Source organism: Dysidea avara, chromosome 14 (genome assembly GCF_963678975.1).
Source record: "Dysidea avara chromosome 14, odDysAvar1.4, whole genome shotgun sequence".
NCBI classification, from domain to species: Eukaryota; Metazoa; Porifera; class Demospongiae; order Dictyoceratida; family Dysideidae; genus Dysidea; species Dysidea avara.
The window spans coordinates 10850398-10857125 of record NC_089285.1 but is presented as its reverse complement, the minus strand read 5'-3'; the positions used below and the strand labels follow the sequence as shown (position 1 = coordinate 10857125).

The 6728-nt window shown below is 36.3% G+C and overlaps 1 long non-coding RNA gene across 1 annotated transcript; it reads right to left on the bottom strand.

The window, feature by feature from the left end:
- Positions 1-317: 317 nt before the first annotated feature.
- LOC136244216 (uncharacterized) lies at positions 318-4900 on the bottom strand. Its single transcript, XR_010695091.1, has 2 exons — positions 4747-4900; positions 318-567 (listed from the first exon to the last, which is right to left on the bottom strand). It is a non-coding gene; the product is annotated as an uncharacterized lncRNA (long non-coding RNA).
- Positions 4901-6728: the final 1828 nt, after the last annotated feature.

Below are 6728 nucleotides of genomic sequence, written 5' to 3'. Positions count from 1 at the left end.
GTTTATTACATGAATACATTAAGTTGTCTGGTGTGTCCATGAAGTTCAATTTTTGCAAAAAAAAAAAAAAAAAATGCTACAAGCTTCTAGGAAGACATTGCAATCATCTGCCAATACGTATGTTTAGTAATTGGCTAGGGTAGTCTTAACAAAATTGCATTGAGTCATGTGATCAGAAGAAGCAAAATAAAAATTTGTCTCCCACATTGCTATTATGGAAGAAACTAATAATGTCCTAAAATGGTTATTAGCACAAGTAACTTGCCCCGTAAATGAACATGCATTACATCTTTTGGTATAAACCACTTTATTACACGTTCTGCTACAATTTTGCTATAAATAATATCTCCAGTAATGACATGTACAAGCATAATGTATCATGAGCTTTTCATTTAAAAAGTCATCCATGGTTTATAAAAAAATACTTATATAGCTACATACATCATGTGTCGAGTGTTAACAGTCTCTTTGATTGTTGTCTGCACACTCCCCACGCAGGAAAGTATACCAGTATTAATAGTGCTATGATCACCAGTAGGACAACACTGGATACTGCTACTGTTAATCCTACAAGGGTAGTATAGAGAGCATATACATGTTTTGATTTTTATCATACAGTATTGTATAGTAGGGACCACAAAGGAGTAGGCATGGCCCACAAAATAATATCACCCAAAAAACAGCCTCAATTTCCCCTGACGACGATGAGGCAGTATTGGTTAGGTAAAACTAAGCCCAAACAAGCTTTCAATTAACTCGAAACGCTTTCAACAAGCTGTTACAGAATTTTAAAAATAATTTATTTAACGGAATTTTCTACTGCCTGCCTGACTGACTGATGCCTTCAGACAAGCGTAACTCGATAACAGCTAAGGCTACGGGGTTGATTTTTTCACTGTTCGGCATCGCTTCGGCCTGACAGGTGACTTTTGGCATACCGCAGTACGTACAATGCATTCTTCATGGACTTACCAGTGTCCTCCTTTGTGTCCCATTCATCTTTGCTGACAGCGAAAAGTGTCGATTTGGCGATAGCACGTGATGGCTTCCCTTCATAATGGAAATTATCCATATTTGTCATAGTAGCTATTTTGATAGAAGTGCTCTTCAAACAGTTCTTCATTCGTACTACTGTGTAACGGGTTGAACATATCCGACAACGAAGCATAATGGAAACTTCACTTTTCAGACGGTAATTGATATAACTGGGATGCACGGCACCATTCCTTTCTTTCGGTATGCATGGATTGCAGAGGTGCTTTTCGAACAGTTCTTGATTCGAAATACTATGTAACGGATTGAACATAGCTGACAACGAAGCATAATGGATACTTCACTTTTCAGACGATAATTGATATAGCTGGGGCATGCAGCGCCATTTCAGATGCAGTATGTGTGGGTTCACCAGTCATAATAATTATTTACAAAAAAAAGTTAACAAACAAGTACACAGAAAAATTTGGAATTTTCAACTAGAGTAGGGACATTGACAAAAATTACTGAAACAAACTGGAATAGTGCATGATATTAAATCACAGTAAAACAATAAGAAGTGTTATATCCCTACTGTGCTCAAGATACCAGGGGGGTAGGACATGATGTCATAACGCATACAATTTTGCGTAAGTTAATTGAATAATTACGAGATGAAAATCTTAATTTATCAGCTACTTGTAGATGCCGAAGTCGATTGCATTTACTAAGAATACAGCAAACAAAAACACAGGTACCTGACACTAAGATCAGAATTTATTCTAAATAACGATCTACTGCAAAATTCGCTGTAATATCGCTGGGGCTTAGTGGGGCTTGGTAGATGAAACGACTTCTTCACTATTGAATTACTAATTCTGATAATAAATATAACGATAATCTTCAAGGTTTACTAGAACTAAACCCTATGGCAAAATGTACAGTACGCATACGTCACGCAATTATCATGACGTCATGTCCTACCTCCTCTGTCAAGATACCATAATGGAAATGCACAGTAGGGATATAACATTTCTTATTGTTTTACTGTGATTTAATATCGTGCACTACTCCAGCTGTTTCAGTAATTTTTATCGATGTGGTATGGTCCCTACTCCAGTTGAAAATTTGCTGTGTACTTGTGAAAGTATAGTGTGGGCATCAAAAGCTCGTTCATCCTAGCTAATCAAAATTTACACATTAATCCAAGTTCTTTTTGTTATGTAGAGGAATGAAGGAATGGACCATCAAAGCTTTAGTCCATGTAGTAGGGCTGAGCGATACTGCCACTTTAGTATCACGATCGATACTGGAACCACTATTCACGATATTGAATAGTTTACAATACTTATGAATAATAGCTGCTGCTACATACTGTATTGCTCAGCATTCCTGCAGGAAGTCCTTATAGGTGATAGCAAACTAGCCACTATCATTCTTATTTACAGTAACAGTTATTGTAACACATGCTTTGAGGTTATGTTGTGGTGTTCACACCTCTCTGCAGGGAAAACCAGGTGGGTGGACTTTATCACTTACAAGGATTTTTAGCCTAGTACTGCATAACAATTGGGTTTATAATGACAGTAATGTACAGGCCTGGTATCACGATAGTTAATAACAAAATATTGCGATATCGATACTTTCAAAACATCGCGATATATCGCTAAAACGGTAGTATCGCTCAGCCCTACCATGTAGTGGGCATTTCTTAAAATTAAAGAGTCTTGATATCTTGATCAATAGGCAAATTCCATAATAAGGCTTTATAGCATATGTGAATGCATCAAGTAAAAATCAGGAATTATTCACACCCAATATTTTTTCTCTTCATTTAATAATATCACCACACAAGGCATTAGCTACATTATTATTAAGCTTTGATGCAATTTTAATGTAATAATTGATGGCATCATGTAAAATTTTGACTGCATAAACATTTTTATTGAAATTCTTTATCAAAATACAAAATGGCAACAACTTTCATATGCTATAGTGCACAGACTTGAAATAAAGTGCAACAGATTTGCTACATCATTTACAGCAAGATGCCATTTAGTTTTGCTGATAGGACCAACCAATCCAAAGGTATGAATATGTGAAAACAATGTATGAAAGTCAAGGTAATAAAGGTCAAATTAACTTTAAGAACTTATTCTCGGGATTTCTAAAACGTGTTTTATTCCTGACATTTACTTGATGCATTCACATATGTGACCATCTCAGTGAAAACCCATCTAGTTCGCACAACCTCTGATTTTTTTTTAATATCTCAGCATTATCTGCATTGTCCAAGGAATGGTTCACCAAAGTTTCAGTCTTCTGTGGTGAGTAGTTTTGGAATTACAGCGATAGAAAGTAGGAAGAACAAGGAAATCGATTTGTACAGTGACTACACTAAAAATAAACTACAGGCGCTTGCATTTGCAATCACAACTTCCGTTTGGATTAGTCTACAAAGTTGGAATCTGGCTTACAATGTTCACCATGGATTGGCAGATCAACCAAGGTATAGTTTTAGCCTTGCAGTCACTTGCGCACAGGCGTATGAAGGTGGTTTTGTTGAAAAAAAATGGTGATAATTTTGTTTACGTCTACCACTTCGTAAACAAATGCACGTAACACACAAGCCATTGGGGCTACAGAAATGAAACAAAGATTTTCGAACTCCCCATGAGTAAGCGAATAAGATGGTGTATAGTTTTAATCAATATGGGTCTTCCTTCTTCGAGTACTGGCCCGATAAAAACTTGCGTGTTTTTCTTATAGCATGCGTAATTTTACAAATTTTTTAAATTTCGATTTTCTCAATATGCATGCTTGTGCGAACTAGACGGGTTTTCGCTGAGACGGTCACATATAATAATAATAACCGTTGTCCCTAGCAACCTGAATTTCCCGTTATTTTTAGGTGATAATGTCTAAAGTAACTTCTCCAAATTTTGAAAGGATAGCATATATATGTAATAAGATATGAAATTTGTGGTTTTCCCATACATATCTATGTGAGAGGGCTACAGTTGCCCCTTCTGGGTAAACACATAAATGAGGTATTTCAACGTATGCAAAAACCAAAAGTTCAAAAGTACATATATCTCATTTTACGTAATTTGTAGGTGTGAATGTCAACAATAATCTCTCCAAGTTATAAATGGATAGTGTATATAGGTCATAAGATATGACATTCTTTGAATCCCATAATTTTTGTGATTACCGAGAAGGGGCAACTGTTGCCCCTCTCATTGACAATGTATGGGAAAATTGCAACTTCAAAATGTCATCATCTCATGACGTATATATGCTATCCTTTTAAAACTTGGAGAGGTGACTTACGACATTGACACCTACAAATAATGTAAAATTTAGGTTGCTAGGGGCAACGGTTGATTTTTCATGTTTATTGTAAAAGCCTAGTTATTGTAAAACCCTAGTTATAAGTTAGCCTTTGAAGGTGTTTGGAAGTCGCTTCTGTGGACATCTTGATCACTTAATTCACTGCTAAAGTCTCTTGGTCGGATTTTGACCCAGGTCTCAAGTACTTCATCAGGCTCTGTAAGAAGCTAAGTTAAAAGGCTCCTCTACAAGATAACTCACGTTATCATTGGGCCCTACCCAAAACACTACAGTATAAAACACGTGCCTTTGATCCTCCCACACGGGCTATAATATGCATAATATGGGCTATACTTTGAACAGCACATAAACATTGTATTATTCCAGAAAAGGAACGTACGTATCTATATGTACAAATTCAACTACGTACAAAGCACCCACCTACATTAGTTTTATTTTCACGCAACCCATCCAACGTGTCAGTGGCTCCACATCCTAGTAGCGATACAGCGAAACACAACACCGCGAGCAACCCAGACATGCCAGACACAAAACAGAGATCCATGTGCTGTAATAAGAATAATGATCACGTGGCGCGCCGCCCGCCCCTTGATCAGTGCCGGATCTGCTTGCAAAGGATCTATAGCTCATCGTTTGGACTCTGGAGTGCGTAAATATACTAGCTCGAGGGTACTGCTATATTATGATGGGACAGAAGTCTTAATTCAGCTCTTCATTCTTAGCTAAATCACAAATATATACTATACGTACCCAGGTACGTAGTATATATTATCTATGGCTAAATACTCTAATAGAGCAACCATGCACTTCTAATAAAGCAGTCAATATATTAGGTAACTTATAACTAGTACTTTCTCTAGAAGCATACCATCCGAAGGACAGGAGATACAGCATGTTTTGATTGGTCATAGTGCATAACTTATTTTCAAAGGAAACTAGTTGATATAGCATAATTTGGGACTCAATCTCACTCATCATGGTAAGATTCAAGGTAATGTTTAATGGAATGGGTGATATACCTTAGTCTCATATCTCATAGAATTCCAAGGAATTTCAATGTAAGATTAGGAAATGATCAGAGAAGCAACGGCTATGCTAATCATGCAATGTATATGTATCACAAGATATGTAGCAATAATGTTTGGACAGTAAAAACAATTCATGATCACCAGTGTTGATCCTTTGTGCATTTTATTTAACTTGGATCTTCATGTTTGTCAAAGCACAACTTCTGATATTGCCCACAAGTTAAATGTCTACCATGCTGATTTTAACAAAATGAGAGCTATTTCATTGAGTTCCATCAACTGCCGAACATGACATGGAAAACGTAACTGATGATGAAACTTGAGATTTCTTTTCAAGAACCTTTGATGAGATTATGAAGTCCTGTGTCCCTGCTGTGCAACCACATAAGCAATAAAGCATACTGATATATGAACAAAGAAGCTTTGAAGTTGAAGAACAGGGAAAACCATTAATGGAGGCAGTATACATTGTCAAGACTATCTTCTGATTATTCTGCTTTTACGCAAAGCAGAAATCAATTGAGAGCTCTACTAGGCAGCTGAGATTAAGTGATTTTGAAAAAAGACTTTCTCAAAATATTTGTATAAACCCGAAATCCTTTTGGAAGTATGTGAACTCTCGTTTGGGAAGTAAGTCTACTATAGCCATTATATATATACTATTCCACTGGCATACTGAGTGGTAGGGTTACAAGCGGTTAAAATCGAAGAATTAGATGTGTGTGGAAGCCTGGTTTTGTCAAATCCGGTCACATTTGGTTTTGAAGAACTGTTTAAAAGTGCATACATGTACCAAGCTAGCTAATGATTTAATATTACTGCATGAATAAGTAGAAGCTAACAATGTCAGACTGACTTATTGCAGCTACACAGTATCAGTTTCCCTTTAGACTCTTTTGTATTTGCATACAGCTCTTTATACATGCTGACACTGGGAGGGCTTGAATAAAACTATGATCTTTCCACCCTATCAATTCAACATAGCTGTCCTGCCTGCTGATGGCAAGATTTGGTTTTTATCAGCCTACAATTAGCTATCTGATAAAACAATTACTTTATTACCCAGAGGGATAGCAGACTTAGGGGGGTTGTTATTACTCACATTTCTTCCCATCTATACAGACATAATGATAATTACTGAAGATAGACTAGTAAATGTAGCTATACTGTATTGCATGTATTTGTGTAATACTCTAAAAGAGCACACATATTTGAGGACCTCTAATAGAATGAAGATCAAATGTTGTAGAATTTTCATCTATGAAATTGTAAATTATTATCAATATAAGCAGCCAGAATATTAATTTATAACAAAAACAGCCAAGCTGTGAAAAAATGGTGTGGCCTTAAAAAGCCTGGGTGAAAAAAGTTGTG